Below are 14011 nucleotides of genomic sequence, written 5' to 3' on the forward strand. Positions count from 1 at the left end.
AACATGCACGCAGTTGGACTGATAGATTACAGAAACGCTGCTTTACATGTGTCGAGGGAGATAACACACCACAAGGATGTGTAAATGAGTGAGTGTTGACATTTCATCTCTCTTTACAGACCAAACACTGAACATGAACCTGAACTGAAGGGCAGGAAACGTTCTTCAGTGTTTTGTTATGAGCGGGTCGTGTCAGGACATGTTCTCTCTGCACTCTTCGTGTCCATGTCTAGCATCCTGAGTTCCCCGCACAATAACCGCTTATTTGACACGACACGAGTAAAAGCTTGATTTGTACGTCTCAAACCCAACGGAAGGTGCATTTAAGAGGTGTGCAACACGGTCCTGAATATTGTTTAACTATCATTTCCAGACAGACGATTTCACTTTTTATTATTTTGAAAGAAATGTCAGAATTGTGCTCTTGAAAGCTGAATTTATGAGCAACTCGAATGGCACACTGTAGAGTTCATATCCCTACTGAGGCCCAACAGTCCCCTTATGAAACCACATTCAAATTCACTAGAGGACCTGGTTTTTATTTGGATCTGCACCAAATTGCACACACTCATAAATATCAGTCCCCTACACGTGCCTGATTTTTCAAAATCAAAATCCATAAATTATTCTAATTTGAGAAATCAACAAAAATGCTGCGAAAAGCCCAATCTTTCGATGTTATTTTAGAACATATGACAAGATGGAGGATATCCCTTGTACGTTTGAAGGTCTTCCGCACTAGTTAAGATGCCAGCCAGCAGTTAGTGGATGTTAGTGCTAAAGAAGAACTCCCTATCTGTCAATGTCAAAGAAAGTTGAAAAAATAATCCTGCATCCACACTGAAATTGAATAGATTCTTCCTTGGGTCAAGCTCCTCCTCTAGTTTTTGCGTAATCCTGCTAACAAACAAACAAGAGGAAAACATCCCCCCTGGGCAGAGGTAATAAGATGCACTTCAGCAAACTCAGGAATTAGCCTGCTACAGCTTTACTTCTGGTACTCGGCCGCCTGACTACAGTTCAAGTTACTAATGTTTGCCTACAAAGCAACTTCTGGGTTTGCACCCATCTATTTCAACACTCCTTCTAAAGGCACTGTGTTCCTCCCAGGATCGCGTCTGGCTTTGCCCTCCCTGCAGACCAGGCAGTCAGTCCAGACTGTTCTCGTTTGTGGTTCCCTGGTGGTGGAATGAGCTGCCAAATGTGATCAGTGCAGGGGCGTCCCTCTCTGTCTTCATGAACCTCTAAAGACTTGTGTCTTCTGAGAGCTCTCCTGACACCTCTAACACCCAAACATGCGCCACTAGCACTAACTGTGCACTTTCACTTCACTTCTTCACCTGATCTCATGCACTTTGTCCTTTTGAACAGACTTAGTACTTCAATGTTTCCTCCTGCACTGTGTTTGGTGTTGTCCCTCAGTGCCCCTCAGTTCTAAGTTCCCAACGGAGTTAATGTAAAATGTAATGTCACGTCCAGTGGCTTATTGTGTCTAATGATAGCAAACTTATAATAGATATTGTTGTGTAACTGACATTGTTATTTGTTAGTTTGCTGACTGTTGTCTGTAAAACATTTACTAAAACACAGCACAAAATGCAACTAGTTGTTTTTAAAGCCATGCAACATGGCAATATGGTTTTGAAAACTTAAAATATTGCGTCTGTTTTTGTCACTGTGACAATTGTGAAATCCCTGAAATTATCCACATTTCTGTATATCGAGGTCTTACAAAGATAATACCAATATTTCTGAAGTGTCTCATATTATGATTTATCATTTAGTGACCATATTCAACTGCTACTACATGTAGTCTTCTTTTTACACTGTTTATCCTGTATAACACATAATTCGACTCATTCTACGCAGTGGACAGTACATTACATTCCATATATATCATCACCGTATATATACTTTTACTATTACTACGCCAATGGTATCATTGTTCTTGTGTCCATTTGTTTATCTTTTCATATATCTACAGTAAATGCACTGTTGCTACTTTGTGATGCCTTTGTGAACATGTTTGTGTGCAGTACCAATACGATATAATCCAATAGTCAAAGTTTATGGCTAACACTTGTTCACTGTATTGCAGAAAAACAAGCTAATCTAACACTACATCTAAAGATGCACAGGAAAATAAAAGCAGATTGTTGTCAGGAGCTGGAAAGCTTAGATCTTCTCAGGTTGAAAAGGGTCAAGGGTTCTTCCTCTCAAAAATAATAACTTATACAAATATATAGTATACATGTGCGTAAATGATAAGGAGCTTTTTTTAGAAGGTGAAGGAGGAAGAAGCTGAGGGGTGTGTCCACGCATGTCAGAAAAAGGATGTTTACAATGTCTGGGGCTCGAGAGGGGGCAGAATTGGCTGAAGGGTAAAATTGCGGACGTGTTGAGCCCTTGGTTTTTCCTGAAGGTTGCAGCTTATGAGGATAACACTGATGATAAGGCATATGTTGAGAGGAGTGGTCGCTCTGTACTCCACCGTCAGCACAAAATGGGTTTTAGGGAAGTGGATAGGAAGCAGGCGTGGCAGAATGTAGGTCTGTGTGCACAAGGCTAACAGCTCCTCTGGTGAAACACCACGGCAGGCTCGTGCACACCCAGCTCTGCCTGCCTCTGCTCGCGGAGTGGCTCACTGCACACCACTTGAGCAAAGCTGTTCCTGGAAACCTGTCCCCTGGGAGAAATGCATTCCATGAATCTCCTGCTCGGAGCGGTTAATCGTCTAGCCTGTTTATGTATCTCTATTCTGCCTGCTCAGTGATTGCATGCTGGCATAAGGCATTTCCGCGATTGACCTGGGGCCCCACACAAAGGTTAAGAGGGAATCCATGTGCTGCAGTGGAGCTGTAAAAGTGCCGCTCTCTTGACCCGCAGGAAGTTTCTCCAACCCATGACTCCATTTCACGATATCTGTCAAAACGAACAGAACAGTGGCTCCTTCCTATGATCAGAGAGGGGTTTCATAAACCTCCGTGTTTGTGTTTGCAGCGTCTGTGCTGTCAGGGGAAAGCACATAAGCCCTTCCCCAGCAGCTCTTTCTCGCTGGAGGAGGGGGGGGGATGTCGAGTCCTGTGCTCAGCTGCGTAAACTTCCAGAATCAACTTGTAGTCCAAGATCCAAACAACCAGATGTGGGATTCACACTCAGAAGCCCTTTTCCCCCCTACTCTTTCCCTGACCTTTTAAGGGGCCGACATGTGATGGACTGACGGGTAGAAATATTTAAACTGCATTAACACTCTGGAGATGTGAGACGGGAACAGACAGCTAGACTGACAAAAAACACAAAAAGTGCCGATCAGCACTTTTCGCACCAGGAACCGAAGCCACTCGACACAGTCACGGCCTGCGTCAGACGTCTCCAGTCACAGAACACAGTGTAATAGATGCAAATGAATGTAAGAATTGGATGTAAACAAGCAAAATCAATAGTCATTGCTGTGCTTGTTTGATTTCCTCTACAGCCCAAGTACTGCTGTGAGCGAGATTACTGGGAATTACGAGCCAAAAACGGTCAATATTTTTAGAGCTTCATCGGAGCCACAGGCTGTTGTTAATGCCACGCCGGCTCTGTATAATTCACAGAGATGTTTCTATGACTGGGGCATACAGAGAAACACAGTATTATGTGGGAAGAGAGAGCCATGAGCTTGGACTGTTCCAGACTCCTCCAGCCTCAAGTGACTCAAACATCAAGGCGGACGTATGTAAATATTATTCACTGGACCTAACTGCTTAAATGAGAAATAGAAAACTGGGGGGGGGGGTGTTCTCAAACCTTTGACCGTCAGTGCAGGTCTGCAGCTGTGACGTGGAAGAGAAACACCCGTTCGTTAAAAAGGAAATAGCATTGTTTGTGTGTCTGAGCTTCAGACAAAGAGCCAGTGAGGTTCTCATCTCCTCATTGATTGGGCACAGTGTTTTACAGGGCGGCCATAAAGGCCCAAGTCAGAGCAAGTCGAGCATGTGTCTAATCCTGCTGATCATAGCACCATTGTCATTATCTATGGGCTCTTGCCTGTGACTGTAATTAGAACTGCCTGTGGATGATCTGAAACACAGATGGTGCTGGGAGACTATGCAAACAGCAGTAAGGTAATCGGTCGGGGCTGCAGACAAATCTTTAAAGACCTCAGCTGACTGAGGCTAAAGGCTACGTTCTCTTACGTTCTTTGGGGGCGTTTTAAAACCAGAAAGTTCTCTGTCCACACTAGCGTTTCGGCTCATTATCTGTTTTAATCCCCGTCCATGCTGACAGCCCCACCAGAAAATGTGAGTTCAGTAAATGTCTGAAAGCAGCTTTACTGTCATGAGAAACCTCTTCAGCCATGTGACAGCTGTAAAATGTGAATGATGGGTCTGAAATGAAACTCAAGGATGTGAAATGCAATTAATCAAACGTTGCCGCTGACGATTGATTCACACCAAGTCATGTCCTCGTGTTCATTAACCTTATCAACCGCGCCACACTCCCACATTATTCATGCACCTGCTGTGAATCCAGATGTTCTTCAAAGCTCGAGGGATTTTGGGGTCTTGAAGTTATGCTGAGGTCTTAATGCGAGCACCAGCCCGCTCTCGTCTTGAGCAGCATGTGCAGGTACGTGTCTCTAAAAGTCTGTAAATCAAATCATTGCCCTTAAAGTCAAACTGTTTTCTCACACCCACACAGGAAGTGGGGTTTGACTGAGACACAGCTGCTGTGACACAGAACCTCCCCTGCAGCAAAGCATGTAAGGTACATGTTTTAGTTGCTTTCATGATTCTACACGAAACTTCAGGAAAAAATGTGATTCTCAATCAAAAACCAGCAGCTGCCTGCTCAGGACACAATCGCTTCTTCACATGTATATGCTCACGTTGATTCTCAACAACAACAGCAGATGACGAAACAAATATGACTCAAGGGCGATTTAATTTCAACTTTATCTTCACCAGCAGACTGTGTTTTCATTTGCTCCCGAACCTGCAAATTCACATTCTACGCTATCATTCATCAAAAAGTCCGGAGGCTTCTTAAACTCATGCAAAGTTAAGCTGTTTTAATGGGAGCTGAAGAAGCTCATCTCACCGATAAAGCTCCGCAAAAGTGGATTCTACTGCAAAACTCCCACTTCCCACATCTGCATCATTTGAGTCACTTTACAGGATGTTTCATTTGGCGTCAGGAAACATGCATCTTTCCAGCGGTGAATGCCTTGACTCATGCGCTTGTTGATGCAGGTGTGGGGCCGCTGTGCAGTCGCAGTATCAAAGGGATGAAATTAAAAGACATCGGGCTCAACACAAGAACCACCCTCACGACAAGACTGGTGGAGGCACAGGCCCAGTCTGTCCGTTTACAACCATTATGTAAAGATTTGCACTGTGGCGCTGCACACATGCACGTTGCCTGTGTGCTTTGGGGCTGCCTGAGTTACTTCACTGTTGCTGACCTACATACACACATTGCCATGTCAGCCCTCAAAATTCAGCCTGCCTCCATAGATCCTCCAGACAGGAGACATCCAGAGAACATAGCAACAGACCCCCCCACACACTATTAACCCACCCCCTCCTATGCAGCTATGCAGGCCAGGACATGGGGGAAGGGACTGAGTTAACATATGGCTTATTGTGCATTGTGGGGCTATGGCTTTCAGCTCATCAACAACACTGGCTCTCCCTCCTCCTGTCACAAAACTGTGTTGCACTGTCGGGCTGGAAAATCACTATGCGGAGTTGTGTTTCTGAAAGAGTGACTCATTGTGTGTTTATACATGGACACAAAGTGACACTAAAAACTCCCTGAACGCGCACTGGCTAAACTTATTGTCCCCCTCTCACCTCCTTAATAACAACGTGTGTGTGACACTTAACAAGTGGTATAATCACACTGACTGTGCGCGCCAGGCGCAGACAGCTGCCGGGGAATGATGACTACCTGTTTTATAACCATGTTTGCTTTGGAGCAGAATGTGTTGCTGGCACAGTTTGTGGCTCCGTTGCGTGTCTAGCAAAATGGTCCGCCACAGTTTGGTGACGCAAGGAGGGCTATTAATATCGCAGGAACGGGATGTTCTCGCCCCGGCATTGGGGTCATTCGAGGATAAACAACGTGCGTCCCCTGTAGATGGTGTTGTTACGGCGAGGAGCGGGAGCTGGGAACTTTGAGAAGGCGAGACGCTGCCGCAGATGCTCCCCCTTCTCATCTCCAGGCCTCCAGCGCGCACCGGAGCGCATCCACGCGATCCGCCTGGTTCATGCACCGAGCAGCAGGGCTGCGTGTGCACCACAGTCTGCGTGGAGCCTCGCCCACTTGTGAACCCGCTGACTTTAAGAGCGCACTCGGGTCGAAGCGGTGAAAACAACCATGTGATGCAAGAGCACCTCTGTGGAAAGCGTATGTTTTGAAATTAAGCCTCCCTATTTGAACTCTAGCTGCCTCACATAGAGTTGAAGGCGGTGGTTCGTGCGCCCTGCTCGCTCCAAACTGACCCATAACCGTGCGTAAAAGAAAGTGGAAGACATGTAAGGAATTTGCACCAAACACATGGGCAAAGGGGGAATGAGGTCACATCATAAAAAGTCATGGACGCTTGTTTATGTCACCCATCTATCTATCTATCTATCTATCTATCTATCTATCCAGGAAATATTTTTTCACTTTCTTTAACAGTGCTGAATATATATTTTCTGGTTTTCCCAGGAATAGTCTTGGATCGTGATGGAAACAAATCAGGCATGTTAGCAACTGAGTTCTATGAGTGGGTGAAATGTAAGGCGACTGTTGGGCATTGGTGGAGGTGTGCGTTCACAGAGTGCCATTCTACTAAAACAAAAGTCATCAGCAGATAAATCATTGATGAAAATGATCGCCAGTTGGAGCCGTAATGTCTCGCATCAAGTTATATATGTCTTCAGTTGCAGTGTTCAGTGCTGTCACAGGCCATGTTCATTCCTCGTGGATGACATGCCATATAAGTGCCTCTGTTGAATGGCGCTAGAAGAGATACCCTCATCCCCACAGCATCAGCACAGTGGATAATGCAGCGCCCGCGGACTCACCACCGAGCTGAATGGTGTGTTTCTGAGCCACTTCCCCTCACCAGTGCCTGCGAGGCTTCCCCCCCCGCCACTGCACTGATCAATGCATTCTGAATAGGGCCACTACTGACCAGCAAATGGGAGCAAAAACAAAACTGTGTCCGCTTCACTTTGCTCTTTTGAGCTGTATTGTGTGCAGCAGACAAAGCCACCACGCTGTGATGTAAAGGGACAAAGATGGCAGTACATACTCATGGCTCAGCGTTAGCCTGGGGTCAAGCAATGACGTGGAGTTTGAACTCAACGGCACATACATGGCAGTCATCGCTTTCACGTCATAGGATAGAGTGGATTGTCTTGAGGAGGCTCTTCTGCTCTCATATTTTACAACGGACGATTCAAAATGTTCCACCGATGAGTGTTGGGCCGCACTCTGTCCTTTGTGGTGCTGTGCTGGGGAGGCAGCACCAAGGCGGGGGAGGCAGGCAGGATTAACATACTGGTGAAAAAGGCTGCCTCTGTTGTGTGGCTGAACGTGGACGGCCTAGAGGCACAGGCAGAGGGAGGATGACGACCAAGCTGAACTCCTTCTTCGACAACAAACACCTCCCACCCTTCTGTGAACTGATGCAGCCACCCCCCTTCCCAGTGTGCACCCTCTTCGTGCAAGGTGCCTCACAGAGCACCTTTGAGTTCTCTTTTGTGCTACACTTCCTCATCTTTCTTCCGGTCTCAACTTACTAGTTGTTGTTGAAGAGTGACACACCTGCGGGACAGCATCTACACAAACGGCCCTGCACTGCTTTTGTGTGTAAATCTGCATGTTAACTGCCCGAGCAGGTAATTTCTACCTCAACCCATAAAATCATTTCCTTATGTGCACAAGCAGCTTTTACAGGCGTGCAAGTTGTTTACACAAGGCATTTACTGTCTATGAACTGCATATACTATTGTCTGACCTCGTTAATGTGAACACTTTATAACACAATAAAGCTGCTGAAGGCAAGATTCAACTACCTCCAGGAATAGTTCGATGAATTTGGAAAGAGTTTTACCTGGTTACTCACTTTCTTGCTAAGAGTTAGTCTACATCAATACATTTTCGTTTTCATTTGAAGACCAGTTTTCAAACTAAAACAACCTCTGTCCACACAGCAGTTTTGGCTGCTTATTAAATTGAATCTAATCATATTAACATCATGTGACTGCTCACGTACACCGGGCATGCATGTGCCGGTGTAAACAGGAAGGCAATCATGTGCCGGTGTAAACAGGAATTGTTGCAGACTGCTCAAATAACAGCTTGTCTCCTATGCATGTGAGCAGTTGTATCATTGTAAAATTCAGAATTTAAGAGCACAACAGCTGTTAGCAAAGACAACAGGGTCAGCAACTTGTAATTGATTATCCATGTTGCGTTCTACACTGGTAGCAGAGGCTAATGGGGGTTATTTTATTCCAGAACGGGGTCATGTGACATGAGCCTGACGAATCAGCGAGGTCTACTTCATGACAGAAAAGACCCAGTCAGCAAGCGAGTGGGTCTACTTCATCATTTCCAACATGTCTGTTTCTGCTCGTCCAGACTAAAACGCAGCCTTGGAGTTTTCAAACTAAAACGTGGCCAGCAGCGTTTCCAAACTTAGCAGTTTTAGCGGCTCTAAAACTTCGGAGTAGTGTGGACGGCTGGTGAATCTGTAGCAGTGTTGATGCGTTTTCTAATGAAAGGACAACAGTATGGTTGTAGCCTTAGATGACAAGTACAACGCCACTATCCTGTTTGCCTGCTAAATCTGCGTAAGGCCTGCATGAGGACAATTAGCTTAGCATCAAGACTTGAAGCAGGTGGAAACAGCTAGCCTGTCTCTGTCTGAAGGTCACGACAGCCTCTTAACCTCATTACAACATTATTTTGTGTGTTTAAAAGCATGTATACATGACAATTTGTGGATTCACAGAGAGTTATGTGCCAGACCATGTCATGGATATATGGATCCTGTTATCTTGACTGAGACGGGCTGTTTCCCTTCACATCTTTATGCTAAAATAAACCAACTGGCTGCTACCTGTAGCCATGTATAGGCCTATATATCATTAATATATATATTTCATTAAGATCATGGAAAGAAAGAAAAGAAAAATGTTATTTTAGAAATTAAGCTCCACTCAAGATACACTTTTAGAAAAAACAAACTTTCGAATAAGTTGACTGACAAACAGCACTTTGGTAATAATCCTTTCTTAATAAAACACGAGAACGTTTTCTGACCAGCATGGAGAGGAAGAACAGACGTGTGGGCTTGTTTGGTGCCAACTCGTTATTTGGCTTTCACTTTTGTCCCGAATTCTCAGAAGTATTTGTTCAGTCTCCTGTTTGCTCTATGCGTGTCTAATGGAAATGTTAGGACAGTAGAGGCTTGATGATAAGGACCCAATAAAGTAACCAGTATATCCTGCTCGACAGCAGCCAGGCTGCACTTTGTCACATTTACACATAGTTTGGACTTGTTGCACCTGACTGACTCATTTGGCCTCATGTGATCACTGCGTTCATATATATATATACATACATGTACATATACATGTAATCTTAAATCGTAAAAACCTTGAAACTGCGGTTCATGTGGTTTGTTGTTACAGTGACCTACAGAGGGAGTGTGTCAGACTCACACTGTTGACTTATATGATCATGTTTACCCTCCGACACCTATTTAACGTCTTGTGCATGACTAATCCTCTTTTCTTCTATACAGGTAAAATCGCCACCTGTTTTGTCAGTATTAGTCATGAGGCCCGACTGCTCGTGTGTCACTAAGGATGACTGAGCTTTGTAGAGCAACACAAAGAAGTGGCAGCATTGTGGGGCTGACGCCATAGCACCTCATGTTCTGTGTCTGTTCTCACAGCTCAAATAACGTCATACGCTGTTTTTTTTATCAGAGAGTTGTGGTATCTGATTTTTACTTGTCGAGTCGGTAACAGATAAGGCACATGACATTTCCAGAAAGACTGGCTCCGCACCAAAACATCCTTAAGTGCTGTGCTTTTTTCAGTTCTGATAAGAGCTGGCTGATTTTCCATTTAAGGGAAGTTGGATTGCCCAAGCAACTTCAGCTCTGAATTAAAGGAAATCCAGTAGAAACTTTTTAGTTAATAAATGATTACGATTACAAGAAAAGTTCTGTTTTGATGAAAAAACATAATAAGTATTGTAACATACACTCTATATAAAAGATGTATGATGTGACAGCTCCCCAAAAGTGAGGCCAAATAATCTTGATCAACCCATGGTGGCTAGCTGCAGTAGGGGTTATAAACCCCGCCTCCTTTAGGTTAGCAGATGGGACGTGGCCCAAACTAAGATGTCACACATATTAAATAATCTTTTCCTTAAAGATTATTTCAGTCATTTATAGTTAGCTCTTATCACATCAATGTTTGTTCAGGTGCGGATTTTTCTGGTATGTTTGGTTTTAGTTTTTTGATGCTCTAACAACGCAATGCTTGACAGCTTAGACTGACTTGCGATAGGTCGAAAATGATTATTGGATCTCCACACCAGGATCACTACTGCACAAACTCTGGCTCTAAATAACGTTAAAAACACAAGATGGCCGCACCCGTCTGTGGGCTACTTTATTGTCCTATAGGAAGTGGGGACGCATCGTCTATATTTATTTAGAGTCTATGTAAATAAATAAAAATACTAAATAAATACTAAACCTCCAAACATCAGCATGTTAGCGTTGTCATTGTCAACGTGTTAGTATGCTGATGTAACAGTGGAATGACACTCAGATAAGCCCGAGATCTTTGGCCTCTGCTGAACATCACCATCTGCTGCAGGAAAAACTCTCAATCCAAGTGTTGTGTTTCATGTTATTTTTATTGTTCTTTTTTGTCTTTTTTCCTCCTTGCCTTCAGAGCCAGGCCTTGACACAACAAGCTCGACCAGATTGCTAATAGTGGTCAGACTGTCCTGTGCCTGAAAACACATCTCTCCCATTACAAACAGAAGCAAGAAGGCCAATCAGATTGCGAGAACTTCATGTCAGTGCCAGACAGTGTGCTGTTTAGACGCTGCCGCACTGATGAATCAGCACTGGGAATTTGGGGAATTTAAAACTGGTCTCTTGAATCATCAGATCGCAGTATAGCTACAGAGAGAGAGACTGTTGCATGTTACCTTTGGAGCTGCAGCCGCTCTCCTCGGGCCTTCTTGTGCCTGACACCCTGTGGGAATTGATAAACACTCGCAGTTTCTACACAGCTCTGGGAAATAACCCTGTGAAAGAGGAACTACACCCTCTTGACGTGCTCTAGCTAGAATAGGCTTCCTAAGCACCACGTGAAATACAAGAACGCCGCGTTTTTTTTTTGTGGTGAAAGAATATGTAAAATAATACAGCCAGATGGCCCTCTGAATGCCACATCGCCTTGCTCTCTCTGAACACTGGGAACTTTCTAGTGTGGGCTTTTGTGCACGGTGCTGAAAGTGTGCATTCATTCTCACAGGAGAGCATCAGCTGCTGCAGGGAAGCAGGTCTAATCCTGTATCACTGCAGTGTGTGTGTTTTTTCTTATTCTTAATAAACGTGTTTCAAGCGACCCCTTTTGTTAAGTGGTGGATAAATAAGAGGTGAAAAGCGGAGCACAGGGTGATCACTGAGAACATCATGCACAAAGCAGAGTTTGGTCACGTTCTTCATCTGAGACGATTGATTCCTGAAAATGTATTTGAGATATAACCAGTGGGGTTAATTTGGGTGCATGAGCTTATCAGGGACATTCAAGTGTGTCCTCGCTGCTAATCAATAGCACCAGCAGGTTTGTTTTCTGACAGGACTTTGCAACTGGGGACATGTTATTTTCCAGCACTGCGTTTGAAAACCTAACATTGGAAACCTGATGAAAAATTGACTTGTGATTTTAACTCCAGGTTTCTGGGAAATATGTCTCCGACGGACTCGCTGTAAAACTAACACTGCGAAAATAAATGGCCGTCTGATAATGACAGAACCCTCATATCGCACAGCTCTGTATCTTGACTATTTCCTCCCCACAATGGTGTCACTTGTCTCTCGCCTGAGGATAAATTGAAGAAGACATTGCCTGTGGTGGCTGGCTGCCTTTCAGTTGGCAGAGACCACAGAGCTGCTCAGAGGAAGGTTCTGAGGTAAATTGCTGGTTCTGTGGAGAGTCAGCCGCCATATTTTAAAAAATAAATAAAATAAAGAACAAGCTGTTGGTGATAAATTTAGCAGAATATTACACTCGAAAATGGATCATAATCGTGACACATAGCAACTCCTGAAAAACAAATGTACACACAATCCCTGAAGAAGAAGAAGAAGAAGGTTTAATCAACATGTTAAACAGGTATTTGAACAACTGTAACAGTTTTTGCCTGTAATGTTTACACCACTGTCTCTTCTTTGACTGAGGTGTAATTAAAAGCTTTTGAGAGGTTGTGAAGAAGAATTATCAGCCCTGTGGAATCTCAGCAGGCTACGCCAATAATGTGGCCGTTGGAAGCAGTTGAGCCCACTGCTGGATCACGGTCTCGTTGGCCAGGGTCCCGGAGGAGAAGATGACACAGTAACATTCATAGAATCAGGAGGAAGTTCTTGTCGATGATGATCTGTGGCAGCCGGTCTTTTATGCAGACCAGACAACTCACTCGCCTCAATGTTCCTCTGTGTGACGTGTGTGCTTTTCTTTATTGTTTCCTCATTTGTGATTGGTCATTTGTTAATGTGACACGGAGAGGAAGTCAGTGGCATACTTGTTTCAGAGATTCACCTCGAAAGAAGAAATTGCTGCTGTTTACCATCAAAGCACATTTCCTGTAAATTCCTCTGCAGACACTATCACTGCCTCCACTAAAGAGGAGGTGTTTTCATCTCTGTTTGTTAGTTAGCTGGATTGCGCAAAAAGTACTCTACCAATATCCATGACATTTTGCGGAGGGCTGGGGTTTTTCCCATGCAAGGAAGACCTCAAGAATGTCATTTTCTTGGGTGTTTTCACAGATTTCTCAGAGAACAATTCATGGATTCTGATGAAAAAAACCCTGACATTTTTATTGGACTGATATTTATGATTGTGTGAAACTTCCAAAAAGGATCTGGGTCTAGTGAATTTAAATGTGGTTTCATGAGGGGGGACTGTTGGGCCTCGGTGGAGGTATGAGCTCAACTGTATGAGCATGTGTTTTCTTCAAAGTGTATGGTCAAAATGTAGAATCAAGCCTCAATCCGATTTCTTTGTCATGAGTGTTTGATAACATGTTAACTATCATTGCCAGTAGTTCTTCTAGCAATTGTTTAAAATCTTTATTGTCTTATATATCTGTATTGGTATTCTTTACTTTCTAATATCGGCATCGGCCTGTATGAGCTCTATGAGTGCCATTCTGTTCTGGTTTATTTTGTTCCAAGGTTTTGGTTTACATCATTGCAGAGCTTTTATTATGTCTGGTTGTGATATAAAACAGTTTGAAGGCATCTGTCTGGATTGTATTCAACGCATTTCACTATTTTCAACACTTCAGTGGAATGAAATGAAAATGACCCCTGCATTAACGTTACGAGAGCCTTCAACGTTTTCATTGGTTTTCTGATTCTCAGAGAATAATTCATGGGTCCTGATGAAAACAAGACAGGCATGTTTCGGGGCCTGATATTTATGAGTTTGGGTAATTTGGTGCAGATTCAAGTAAAAATCTGGACCTAATGTAAATGCTCTTTCATAAGGGGACTGTTGAGCCTTGGCGGAGTGTCAGTCTAATTGTTCATGTGTTTTCTTTAAAGTTTATGGTGAAGCCGTAGAATGTGAAGCCTCAATTACATTTCTTTGTCATATGTGTTTGACAACAACTACTCAGCTACTACTCTATATTGGCTGATAGATCTGTATTGGTACTCTTTTGCTTTCTTAAATTGGTATTAGCATCGGCACCTCGCCTTGGTGGA

This window comes from Hippoglossus stenolepis, chromosome 5 (assembly GCF_022539355.2).
Source record: "Hippoglossus stenolepis isolate QCI-W04-F060 chromosome 5, HSTE1.2, whole genome shotgun sequence".
Lineage (NCBI taxonomy): Eukaryota > Metazoa > Chordata > Actinopteri > Pleuronectiformes > Pleuronectidae > Hippoglossus > Hippoglossus stenolepis.